Source organism: Cygnus olor, chromosome 10, assembly GCF_009769625.2.
Source record: "Cygnus olor isolate bCygOlo1 chromosome 10, bCygOlo1.pri.v2, whole genome shotgun sequence".
Taxonomy (NCBI): domain Eukaryota; kingdom Metazoa; phylum Chordata; class Aves; order Anseriformes; family Anatidae; genus Cygnus; species Cygnus olor.
In genome coordinates this window covers 5,155,344-5,168,265 of record NC_049178.1, presented here as the reverse complement: position 1 = coordinate 5,168,265, position 12,922 = coordinate 5,155,344, and the positions used below count along the sequence as shown (strand labels likewise).

The following is a 12,922-nucleotide window of genomic DNA, read 5'->3' as shown; positions in this document are numbered from 1 at the left end:
TCCAATTCTGGGTAGCAAAACACATAGGGATACTTAGTATGGGTATTGGTATATATGTAGGTCTGCCGTGGGTTGCCATTGACATGGGAAAGGGATAGTTAGGACAAGAGGGCTCTTGATATATTCAAAAGGTCAGACTAGGCACTGGCACTGCATAGATTTTGCCAAAATGACACATATTTATACGTGTATATATATGATTAAATTCAGCCACCTTCAGCAGCAAGAATTCAATCTGCATTTGCAATTACATCAATTTTGCATGTAAATTGGATACCTTCTTTGCACATACACTCATGGACCTATTTTTTTCCTTGTGATTGGCAAAAAGTAGGGACCTCCTTTCAGAAGCAGGTTTGTGTTAGAGGAGGAACAAGCCAAAAGTAAAATATCCTAAAAGCTTTTTATTTGGTTGCCTTCCAAGCCACAACAGCTGCAGAGGTTGATAAGCTTCATGTGGTGTCAGTTGCATTTTTATCCAGTTTTATTCTGTTTGTTTTCTCTTCCAGACATTTGTCCTTGCTGAGACTACAGCTGTGCATGCCCCATGTAGACCCACCACCGCAGATGTTTCCTCAGGAGAAAAAGAAGTCAGCTACCCAGGAAGGGTGACCTCTGCCCTTCCCTGCCTCTTGCTGTCTGTCACCTTCACTGGGAACTCACTAAGCTTTGCTCTGCAGGAAGCACAATTAAATGCTAACATCTCCATTGCACTCCCATCAGGTGAGTCCACTCTGGAAATTTATTTGGTGGCCCATGGAATCAGATGGCGAAGCAGACATTGTGACTTTAATGCTGTAGCATTTGATACCCCTTTACAGTAAAAGTGTCGAAGAATACAGGTGTCATTTGGCCCATATTGTAAGCTGCCTCCGAGATAGTTGTACCACATGATAAAAGCTGATACTGTCACCCTGAAGAAATGGTTAGAGCAATTCCCTTTTTATTATAAGTCCCCCATATGAGCCTAACAGCTCTCAAAGATAAAGCTACACTCTCCCTTATGCACCTAGTCTGTGCTCCCTGTTGCAACCTCTAGCATGACTGGGTAGGGGTATGAAAGTGGTAGGGGAGCTGGGTCAAAATGACGGTGTGTATACACAGTTACCCAATTTGCTCATGTTTTGATGGAGCTTGTAAAGTTTGATGTCCAAACAGCACAGCAGTTGTATAGAAGCAAGCTTGTCAGTCGAGTCATGTCTTTTTTTTTTTTAATGTTATTTCATTTTACTAGGGTAACTCTTCTACTCTTTCACATTGCTGCGCATTTCAGTTCATTCTGCATTAAATGAAGTGACAGGCTGCTGCTTTAAAAAGTCACATAATATTCTAATTTATTCTCCTTCCCCAGTCTGTCCTTCATAGTCACACCATGGATTTGTTCACCTCATCCTTTTTCTCTGTGACTATGAAATCCTGTAACTGCAGAACAGAGAGCAGGACCCTACTCTCCACAGCAGGCACATATTTGAAAACATGGCTATTTAATGAGCCCTCCCTCACTGAAAAAAAAAATTTATTTCAGATTTTGGTTCAGTGCAGAGAGCTCCACATTTTTACAGTTCTTTTGTCAATTGAGCTCCTCAGTACAACCCCGCTGCACTTATACTTACATTCACCCACTGCTCTATTAACATCTCATTAGGCTGCACCCCAACAGGGGCTTTCTCCTTACTGCTGTAAGTACAAACGTTTGGAGAACAATAACTAATATTTGCATAGCGCCACTCATGCAGACATCTTAGATAAGAACTGTTCAGAGCAAGCAGTAGCATCTACCACATCCAGCTGAGGTGGCAGGAGAAAATTTGGTGGGCATGATTCAAGACTCAGGGGTGGTCTAAGGCTGTCTCAGAGTCTGATGCCAATAATTACTCTACTGGAAATAATGCCACTATATGTTTTTAAGGGCCTTACGACACCAATATTAATTCATTTCCTTCCCCATTTGAACTTCACTTACCCTTAGCTATTGATTTTAAAAATGTTTACTGGATTTCCTCTAAATGCCCTAACGTTTCAGGCCATTAATAAACTGCAAATGCTCACTCTGGCCCTGCGAGCTTCTCGCAGGCTTCTACTACTGCTACGCAAACAAGTCTGGGGAAAAGTGTCAGTCAGGGAACACTGCAGTACTAGCCTGTGGCAACAAAATCGAGGACTACTGGAGGCCTCTATGGACAAGCGTGCTCTACAATTCTGTCTTGCTACAGACAGAAAAAAAATCATCTATCAAGCTGTGCACACTATGCTGGCTTTGGTGTTTTCCATAAATTACTGTATTTCTGTATTTCCATTACTATGTGATAGCTTTTATTTATTTATTTATTTAAGACAGAACATGTCCTTGTATGATATGCCCAAGCAGGATGGGATGAAGGGGCTTACTTCTGTCTAATCTGGAGACAGAAGGAGTAACTGCTTCCCAGAGCTCAAGGCAGCACAGAAACTTCTATGATTATTTTTCCAGCTTTCCTAAAGGAAACTCTTTCTTCGGGAGGCACAACACATACTGAGGAGTAAATGCCTCTAGCTTGTCAGCCAGCAGCCTGCCTGAAGCCGAGGTACTGCCCCTTTTTCCCCTTCTCTCACACACACCTGCCTTTGCTGCTCCTGCACTGCCCATGAGCAGAGGCGCCGTAGCTGGGTGAGCTCTGAGCTGGCAATAGCCACTATCCGGGAACACCACAGATTCCAGTGCCCAGCAGGGACCATAGGTTTAACTGGGGTTTGAGGAAGTATTTTTCTTCTGGATGAGGACCTTTGGGTGCTTACTTAGCTTCCTCTAGCTCTTCCCCCTCATTACAGTAGACCAAACTGTTCTTAGCAGAGTAACCGCAGAAGCAAAGCAAATTGTAAAACTGTTCAAGGCCATCCTGGTAGATGGCCTGGACTTCTGGAGGGCAGTCTTTGAATTCTTCAGGACACTGGTAGGGAGGGTCCCTTGGGAGTCAGTCACAGAATCACAGAATCATCTAGGTTGGAAGAGACCTCCAAGATCACCTAGTCCAACCTCTGACCTAACACTAACAAGTCCTCCACTAAACCATATCACTAAACTCTAAATCCTAATCCTAAAGGGCAGAGGGGTCCAGGAAGGCTGGATGCTCCTCAAGAAAGAAGTCTTATAGGAGCAGGAGCAGGCTGCCCCCATGTGCCGTAAGATGAACCAGTGGGGAAGACCAGCTGGCTGAACAGGGAACTTTTGTTGAGTATCTGGGAGAAGACGAGTTTATGACCAGTGGAAGAAGGGGCAGGCAACTTGGGCAGAGTACAAGGAAGCTGCCAGCATATGCAGAGAAAAAATCAGGAAGGCCAAAGCCCAGTACGAGCTCAACCTGGCCACTACAGTTAAGGATTAAAAAAATGTTTTTATAAATATATTAACAGCAAGAGGAGGGCCAAAGAGAATCTCCATTCTTTACTGGATGCAGGGGGGACCACGACTACTGAGGATATGGAAAAGGCTGAGGTTCTTAACACCTTCTTTGCATCTGTCTTTACTAGCCAGACCACTTATTCTCTGGGTACTCAGCCTCCTGAGCTGGAAGTCTGGGACAGGGAGCAGAAGAACCCCCCCACAGATTGGGTGGAAACAATTAGAGACCTGCTGCTCCACCCGGACTGTCGGAAGTCTATGGGGCCAGATGGGATCCACCTGAGGGTGCTGAGGGAGTTGGTGGATGTGATTGCTGGGCCACTTTCCAACATCTATCAGCGGTCATGCTCATCTGGAGAGATCCTGGATGACTGGAGACTTGCTAATGTGACACCCATCTATAAGAAGGGTCATAAGGAGGACCCAGGGAACTACAGGCCTGTCAGCCTGGCCTCGGTGCCAGGAAAAGTGATGGAACAGGTCATCTGAATGCAATCACACTCCCCATATGTGGGACCACTGGGGGATCAGGCCCAGTCAGAATGGATTCATGAAAGGCAAGACCTGCCTGACCAACCTCATCTCCTTCTGTGACCAGATGACCTGCCTGGTGGATGAGGGAAAGGCTGTTGACATAGTCTGCCTACACTTCAACAAGGCCTTTGACACGGTCTCCCCCAGCATTCTCCTGGAGAAGCTGGCAGGCCATGGCTTGGACAGGTACGCTCTTTGCTGGGTTAAAAACTGGCTGCACGGATGGGCCCAGAGAGTGATGGTGAACAGAGTGAAATCCTGCTGGCGACCGGTCACCAGTGCTGTTCCCCAGGGGTTGGTGTTGGGGCCTATCCTCTTTAATATCTCTATTGATGACTTGGATGAGGGAATTGAGTGCACCCTCAGTAAGTTTGCAGACAACACCAAGTTGGGGGGAAGCGTTGATCTGCCAGAGGGTAGGAAGGCCCTGCAGAGGGACCTGGACAGGATGGGTCGATGGGCAGAGGCCAATGGGATGAGGTTCAACACAGCTAAGTGCTGGGTCCTGCACTTTGGCCACAACAACCCCATGCAGAGTGGCTGGAAATCTGTGCAGAGGAAAAGGATCTGGGGGTGTTGGTTGATGCTCACCTGAACATGAGCCAGCAGTGTGCCCAGGTGGCCTAGAAGGCCAACAGCATCCTGGTTTGTGTCAGGAATAGTGCAGCCAGCACATCAGGGAGGTGATCGTCCCCCTGTGCTCTGCTCTGGTGAGGCCACACCTCGAGTGCTGTGTTCAGCTTTGGGCCCCTCACTACAAGAAGGACATTGAGGTCCTGGAGCATGTCCAGAGAAGGGCTGCAGAGCTGGTGAAGGGCCTGGGACACAAGTCCTGTGAGGAGCGGCTGAGGGAACTGGGGTTGTTTAGTCTGGAGAAGAGGAGGCTCAGGGGAGACCTCATTGCTCTCTGCAACTACCTGAAAGGAAGTGGTGGGGAGCTGGGGGTCGGCCTCTTCCCACAGGTAACTAGTGATAGGACTAGAGGGAATGACCTCAAGTTTTAGCAGGAAAAGTTTAGGTTAGAATTTAGGAGACATTTCTTAGAAAGAGTAGTCAGGCATTGGAATGGGTTGCCCAGGGAAGTGGTAGAGTCACTGTCCCTGGGGTTGTTCAACGAAAGGTGGGACCTGGTGCTTAGGGACATGGTTTATTGGGTGACATTGGTAGTAGGCTGATGGTTGGACCAGATGATCTTGGAGGGCTTTTCCAACCTTAATGATTCTGCGATTCTCTGATAACAACTGGTGTTGTCGGCTATAAGCAAAAGGTTACATGGAAATTGGATCTCTGGTGAAAAACTTTAATTCTTTCTATTTTGTTTTGGAGTTTCCTATTCTTAAGTCACTCACTGCCTATTAGGTGTTAAGTTTTAAAAGATGTGTGGTTGTGAAGCCCTAATCAGGTAATTCTCAGAACACTTAAATAACCTACACACAGGAAGGTTTCTGTAGAATCAACCCCTAGGAAATATTTCCTTTACTAACTCCTATGTAAAGGGCCACTGTCCCTACTGTAAATTTAACATGACTTACTTTCAAAGCTTTCACTGCTGCTGCCTGCCTTCTGAGCTGTTCTGGCCTTGCTTCCAGCTCTCTCCATCTTGCATCTTTAATGCTTAAGCTTGCCTAATTCTTTCCTCTGATATCTGGCCTTCCTGGCAGTACTCATCTGCATGGGAGGGAAGCTGCCCCAAAGGCTCAGGAATCATAAAGAGCAGGCAATCCCTTAAAAGAGCAGGTTTTACTAAGGAGCTAACCTCATTGCTGTCAGGCAGGAGTCTAAGGTTTCCTTCCTCACATTACCTCTGAAATCACCAAAAGCAAATGCAATTAAAAAGTCAAAAGAACAGGAAAAGCTGAAGCACCAACATATTTTGACTGTAAACTGTCAGACATAAGGGTGTGTGGGACTTCTGTCATACTGCACCCCAAGAAGACAAGATTTCCTACCATGGAGGGTGGGTCAAATGTTTCCTTCTTCATCTTGACATTTTCATATAGTGATTAAGTCCTTGTCAGTCGTCCCTTTTCCTTGGTCACTTCTAACTGCTGAAAGTACTGAAGAATGAAAAAAGCTACAAAAATAAAAATAAAAAATCTCCAATTCTGTCTCACATGGTTTTCAAATGCTTCAACTTTGATTCTTGCAATAACAATAGTTTATAATTATGGAGTTATTTCAGCCAAACACATTAGTCTGCATTAAATCCTCCAGTCTCTTATAGGCCCTTAGGGGATGCCACGGACAATGTGTTTCATGGATGGGTAAACTGAAGCAGGGGAAAAGGAAAGCAAGCTGTACAGCTGAGATTATAATGCCAGTATCCTAGGTTCCTGCTCCTTTCTGTGACTTTCAATCCTTCACAGAGCATGAAGTAGATAGAGGGAAAAAGCCTTGCCTTTCACACTTTTAGATGTAGTTTATATTTGCAATACTTAAGACTACAAACAACAGGGAAACGGGGCAAAATGCAATGAGAAGCAGAGGCACTGGACACTGACTAAAATGATTTCAGCACCAGAAAACAAGAATATATCATTACTGCTTCATTCTGACGTGATTTGGCAACCTCATTTCACCCTAATGTCACTGGAAATCACAGTTCAATTTGTCTACAGCACAGTGTTAGTTATAAAGAGCCCTATCTATGTTTTGCATGTTTCACTTCAGTATAGAAGAGAGTTAACATTTATAGGCTTTGTGTAGCAGGGATTGCCTAGAGCACCAAAACTGCCTGCTATGTCCCCTCCCAATTAAAACAAAAACGGATAGGTTTTACTATTCCTGTGTTCTTTTGCCTTTTCACTTGACTGAGCATTACTGGATGCTGTCCCTCTGTCAGTCACATTTCATCTTATCCTTTTGCCTCTAGCCATTTTGGTCTAGAATTGATTTTCTCACCACTTTAAGCAGGAGCTGTGAGATCTGTATATCGGCACATTTCTTAGAGCTTTATGCAGTAGTGGCAGTGGGCTGCATCCTATATGCAGCTGCTGAATATCTTTATTTCCCTCTTGAAGGCAACGGAAGTTACAGACATTCAATAATTTCAGCAGATGTTGAGAATTTTCCATAATCAAATCCATTTTTGATGCTTCTAACAAATGTTTCCATGAATGTGTATGCGTATGTATGTATAAATACATACAAATGTGTGCAGGCTTGTGTGTATCTGCATTTATATACACACGTTTTCTGACTGGAAAATCTTGTTTTATAAGTAGTTTGTCTCTCAGCCATGGGGAAAATATTAAAAGCTCTCAGTCCTTTAAAGAAAACTTAACGGAACCACATTCAAATTATATTCTAAATAACTAAAATAAACTCTGATTTAATTTGAGATGCGAATAGAGTAAGTCATTTCTATGTTATTCTTCATGTGAGTAGCTTTGCGCTACCCCCTGTATTGTGGCTGTTAGGTTGCTCAGGTAAGCTGTGCCTTATACAAGGTACACTTAAGATGCTTAAGTTTCTGCTGCAGCCCATTCCTTTCTCTAAGAGGAGATTGCATTGTTTTCATTTCTCTTTGACATGTTAGAAAAGCTGTGGTGCTGCAGTGGGATTTAAAGTGGTTTCAGCACTGCAAAGGAAAGTAGAAGATAGAAGGTAAAGGGCAGAAATGGACTGATATCCCTCCTCAGATTGAGTTAAATAGCCAAGGACACTACACCCTTACACTCACAGTCAGGTTGCATCCATCCCTATGTAAAGATACAGGGATCTATTCACACAGAACCCTCTAAAGTAGTGGGTCCTAGATAGGGTGAGGATTTTTGGTTTATGTCCACTTCAAAATCATGTTGACTTACTCAAATATTTGAACTAAAGGAAATGGGATAACCATTTTTTTCTCTACTTGAAATCTCACAAGAGTATGCACAGGTCCCAGCAGTGTGCAGTACCATATATGACAGTGGTTCTTCAAGGAAACAAAAGGGTGCACATGCAGTCCAAAGTGGGTCAGAGACCAGAAGCAACTCATAGTAACAGAGAGCGCCTCACCTGGACATCCATTTCAGCAGGGCATGCCAAAGGTCTAGTCTTTATGCAGAGAGCAATCTTAGGATGATGTCCCGAGTCCTGCCTCTGTTACACCTTTAGCTTAGCAAATGAAGAGAAGGGAGAAAAAAGCAAGGATCATATCTTCCTATCATTACATGCTGCAAACTGGTATGTCAAACACAAGTAATCCTGAGAAAATAATAGGCGGGAGGAATCTATTTCTCCAGTAAATTGCAGTGATTTTTGCACTGACATACATTGTATCAAACAAGAGTGGTGGCTGTGCCTTGAGCTTTCAAGATTTGTCTCATTCTTGCTGCCAGAAGCAGTTATGCCCTATTCCAGTTCAATGCTAATTCAGACCTTTTAGCTACAGCAATAGTAGCAGAACGAGCAGCTCCTGGCTGGACCCTGTGTGTGTATGTATGAAACAGCATCTGTGCACCTGCATAAAACAGAGGTGGTGTGTGCATGCATGTATTTATTTATTTATTTATTTTTAATTTCACAAACATTTTGTGGAGCTTGCAAATATCAGCAACAGAGCAGGCAGGAATCTTTGCTATTCTGGTGTGAAAAGAACAAGCTGAATAGCTCTCAGATGCCACTTCTGCTTAATATTGGACTCCAGCCAGAACTCTTTGCTGTATTTGGCAGCTGATTTATCTGCGTACTCCAGTTTGACAGCACTCATCCAAGTTAGAACATTTTTCCATGTATATGTTCTAGATTCATTATTTTGGCATGCAATGGTATCCTTCAAGTGGTATGTGGAGTATTCATTTAAGAATGAGTAAAGATTTCTTTGGGCAGCTGGAGAGTCTTCCAGAGGGGATCATTTTTGTATATTGACTTTTCAGGGTACTGAGACTTAGCAATGTCAAAGGAAAAGTATTGCCATGTGTAGAGAAGGTTTGATGAACAACATGTATTTCCCTTGATTTAACGTCCTGTTCTTTAGTTTTACGTGTAACCGTCTTCATTTATTTTGTTCACAGTTAATGCCACATAGGGGTGGGCATTACACTGCTATTGCTGTGTAAACCTGATCACTCTAATGACATCTTGCTGCTGTACATTAATTTCAAGCATCTCTTTGAATTGCGGAGCACAGCAAACTGTCCTTTCCTGGTAAAGATCAGCAAAAATACAGTTTTCCTAGAATCAAATATGTTCACTGCAATGAAATTATGTTGTGATGGTCAGTTCTAGTTACAGTTATTCTGCTTACCGAATTCTTACACCGATCTGAAGATAGGAAGGACATATTTGGGAATAAAGTCTGATAAACAGTGATAGAACGTGAAGGCTGCAGTTCAGAATGTTTTTATGCTTCCAGCTGTTTCCATGTGTTAATCTCATTCAAAATGCATTTTCCAAAGAAAGCTATAACTTGGATATATATATTATATACATTTTTTTTTCTCATTCACTACAAACATGTACTTTATACTTCACAAGGCTGTTATTCAGCTGGAAAACATGAAATGTCCAAGTAGGCCATTCTAGTCCTGAAGAATATTTTTAAACAGTTTTCCCTACTTACTATCCAAAGTCAGAATGCCTTCTGAATTCTGGGGAGAAAATTGTCTCCACACTGTAAGTGGAGACATGCATTGTCTCCCACAGTATCAGTATTTTAAAATGTTTATTAAATAGATGTGTAGATAGTGTAATAGTCCTAGAGCTTTTTTTTTTTTAAAAATAGTTTACTTAAGCAAACGAAAATCTTTTATATCTTAGCACTATATAGAAAAGTCTTGAGAGTTTAGGTGCTGCACCTTTTGCAGTTGGTTATGGCCGTATTTTACTGAAATAAATTCATTAATAGATTCTCTCAGTCAGACTATTTAAGTAATATGCGTCTCGCTTAATTTTACAATATGGATGTTTCTATATGAGATAGTGAACCAAGTTATCTTTGCAAGGAATAGATGGTCTTTTTCAGGACAGGTTTTCCCAGAACCTATTTTAGACATGAATCAATGTGTTATGAATTGCCTCCTGGACTCTATTGACTACTTAGACTAAGCTTCCACTGACTGTAAAGGGATCCCGGGTAACTCGTTCATGTGGAGATACCAACAGTTAAACATCCCATCATTTGTCTCAATAGTCATGAAAGATAAAGTAGCATCTTATATTCCATTTGCTGCATATATGAATGAGAAATACCTTTGGTGTGGATGAAGTCAAAACTGAGCTGCCATGACTGATACATTGTTCTTCCCAAAGTCTATTCTTTCTTATGTGATTTCTATGATCCCCAGATGATATGAAGATAGAAACAAACAACTACCAGACAGCACTAAAGCACAATTGATCTACAGACACCTGAGTAATAACCTGCTGCCTTTAGTATTTTGGCTGATGAAACCTGCCTATGCAATTGCCATGACAGCTTCCAGGAAATGTACAGCCTGCTCCCACAGAACAAAGGTCACTAACTTAATCCAAAATCCTGCCCTCTGTGACTCTATTTCATGACTTTACTCGGAGCCTGACTGTGCTCATGAGAACCTTTTTATGGAAGAACAGAAAATTGTACTCAAAAAGAGGAACCATAAGAATGATTGTTTCATGCCATAAGAAATAGCCTTGCCCCAGGCAGCATTCATTCTATTATCTCTGACCCCATCCAAAGTTCAGCCTATATTACAATATCTCTTAAAATACTCCAGACTCACTAGCAGTTCAATTAAAGTTCATCTTGTGGCAACTTGAACAATATATCACAAAATAAATTGAAAAAAAAGCTCCCATCCTTTCACAGTTTACAGTCCTTAAGGGACACTACGATTTGAACACCAGTTTCAGACACAATTTTTTCAAATATCCTTTTTCCTTTAGCTGATGTTCTGAATTTTTGTTGCACTTTTTCCTGTATCCTCCTTCATCTTACACAGAAAATATCATTTTTTACTGTTCCCAAGCACAATGTTCCCAAATTAGAAAGTTTCATTTTGGAATTATATCATGCTTTCATTTAAAGTAACGTTTTGATTTTCATTTAAGTAACGTATTTACAATAAGTTCTTGCTAAGCCATACAGAGAAAGAAGAGAGACTCTCTTCCCTATGCTGAGGCCCTTTAAGCCTTAATGGCCCTAGCCAGCCTTGCTTAGAACCTCCACCTGTATCCTTTGCCCATGGGCCCAGGAGCTCTATTTAAGCTCAACTTAGCAGTAATAGCTGTAGTTTGTTAGAGTGCTAGTCTCTGATTCAGTCCTAGCTATGCTCATACCAGGGCTTGGACATGTTGATCTTTACTTGTAGGCTCACTTTCTAGCTTGATCTCTGACCTGTCTTGTCACCACAAACTTACCTGGTGATCTGTTGTCCTGGCTGAGCCTGGCTGCCTTCCCCTGGGTACTGTGGGGCTGGGCTTCTGGCTCTCTGACCAGCTGAACCTTGCTGTGCCCTGTTGTTTTGGATGTCACCTGTTTTCTCTCTGTAACAACAGAAGGAGACAGGTAAGAGCTATACAGAAAGCTTTCTAATAGAAGCTTTAATAAAACTTTTTTTTTTTCTCCCTAGTAAAACTACGTGAAGGCTAGATAGTTTCAGTTTAGTATATATATAATTGAAAACAACAAAAACTGCTTCTTTTTTGTTCTATCTTTTAGAGATTTTTCTGTGTTCCACAATAGAATAAACCAGAAACTCTAGCAATTCTTCTGGGTAATGTTGCCTTTGCAAACGCCTATAATGTACTCAGGTTGCCTCCCAACCTCTGGAGAATAAGCTTCTGGTGAATATGGTCTCTGTTGTAGGCTAGGTCTAAAAAGGGAATCTCGGTAGCTGAATAGGTTTGATTACGTATAAACACATGGACTTACTAGGAGGTTTAAAAATAAATAAAAAATAAATAAAAGGCTTCTCAGTGAAAACAGACTGTGGTGGATGTATGCATCCAGTTAAAGCTTACTGTACCTCTGTGCTTCTTGAGCATGAGTTCCCTGTGCTTGAAGGAAAGCAACAGCTCTGCTTGAGGCAGCTCTTTAGCCTTTTTTCAGTACAGGGATTTGCAGGATGCTTGCTGGCATCCTTAGTATATCAAAACTGTTAACTAAAGCATTCAGAACGGGTCTATTTAGTGCCTATATGCTGAATGGTTCCACCTAGGTCTGTTTTGCTTCCTGGACAACTGTCATCAGCTATCATGAAGGATGTTCTTGGCAAGTAGAAAAAAAGTGAAAGGTTGAAGAAGAGGAAGCCTGCTGGGAAGGATTTTGATTGGAAGTCTATTACTAACGCCTCAGATTCCTCTGTACAGCTTGAGAACTTCTCACATCTTTCAGCTTATTGCGAACAACCCAAAAGGTTGATCACCTATGATAGTTTTCTACTTTCCTTCCCTTTAGCATACATGGCTCCTTTGAACCTCCATGGTGTTTTTGTGTTGTGACATCCGTAACAGTTTTTCAGTATTCAATTTCTCTGAACTTATACAAAAAGAGACCAAAAACGGTTCTGTTTGAAGTATTTGAGGGTTTTATTGTTTTTCCTGGTGATGTTGTGTTCTGGTTTGTTTGTGTTTTTTTCCAGTAGAAAAGAAAACGAGAGGGATGGAATTAATAAAGGAGAGAGAAGCAGAGGACAAGGAAGAGACCCACTGTAAAGAATACTGTACTGAATTTGAAATTGTGCTGTTTCAGAAGTTTTCTTGAAAGAAATATAGTTTGAGCAAGAATAATTTTATTGTGGTTAATAGATATGAGCTGGTGTGTTTCAGTAGTACCTGTGTATTGAGTGTACACACTATTCCAGGGATGCAGTCTGAAGCCACAACATGCATTACAGAACAGCTCACTTGATCCTGTCCTGGGAGCAGGCAGCCTTCCAGTGCAAACAAGGAGCTGTAAGTAGTGGAGATTAATTCATCAGCCCAACAAACTGGAACACTGGATCTCACTGAATGGCTCATTAACCTAAACCATATTAAGCTGCTAGCACTAGTTAAAGTCACATATAATAATGACTGACACTAAAGGGAACACCAACTGGC

The 12,922-nt window shown here is 42.1% G+C and overlaps 1 long non-coding RNA gene across 3 annotated transcripts in view; it reads left to right on the top strand.

Moving 5' to 3' along the window:
* LOC121075317 overlaps window positions 1-12,237 on the top strand; it is a 54,649-nt gene extending 42,412 nt beyond the window's left edge. For 2 of the 3 annotated variants that reach the window (XR_005822899.1, XR_005822898.1), the window contains 3 exons: window positions 510-723; window positions 11,191-11,387; window positions 12,040-12,237. This is a non-coding gene — a long non-coding RNA (uncharacterized LOC121075317). Of the gene's footprint in view, window positions 1-509; window positions 724-11,081; window positions 11,388-12,039 lie in introns of those variants that run through there. The other variant, XR_005822897.1, reaches the window with a different exon arrangement.
* The last annotated feature ends 685 nt before the right edge of the window (window positions 12,238-12,922 follow it).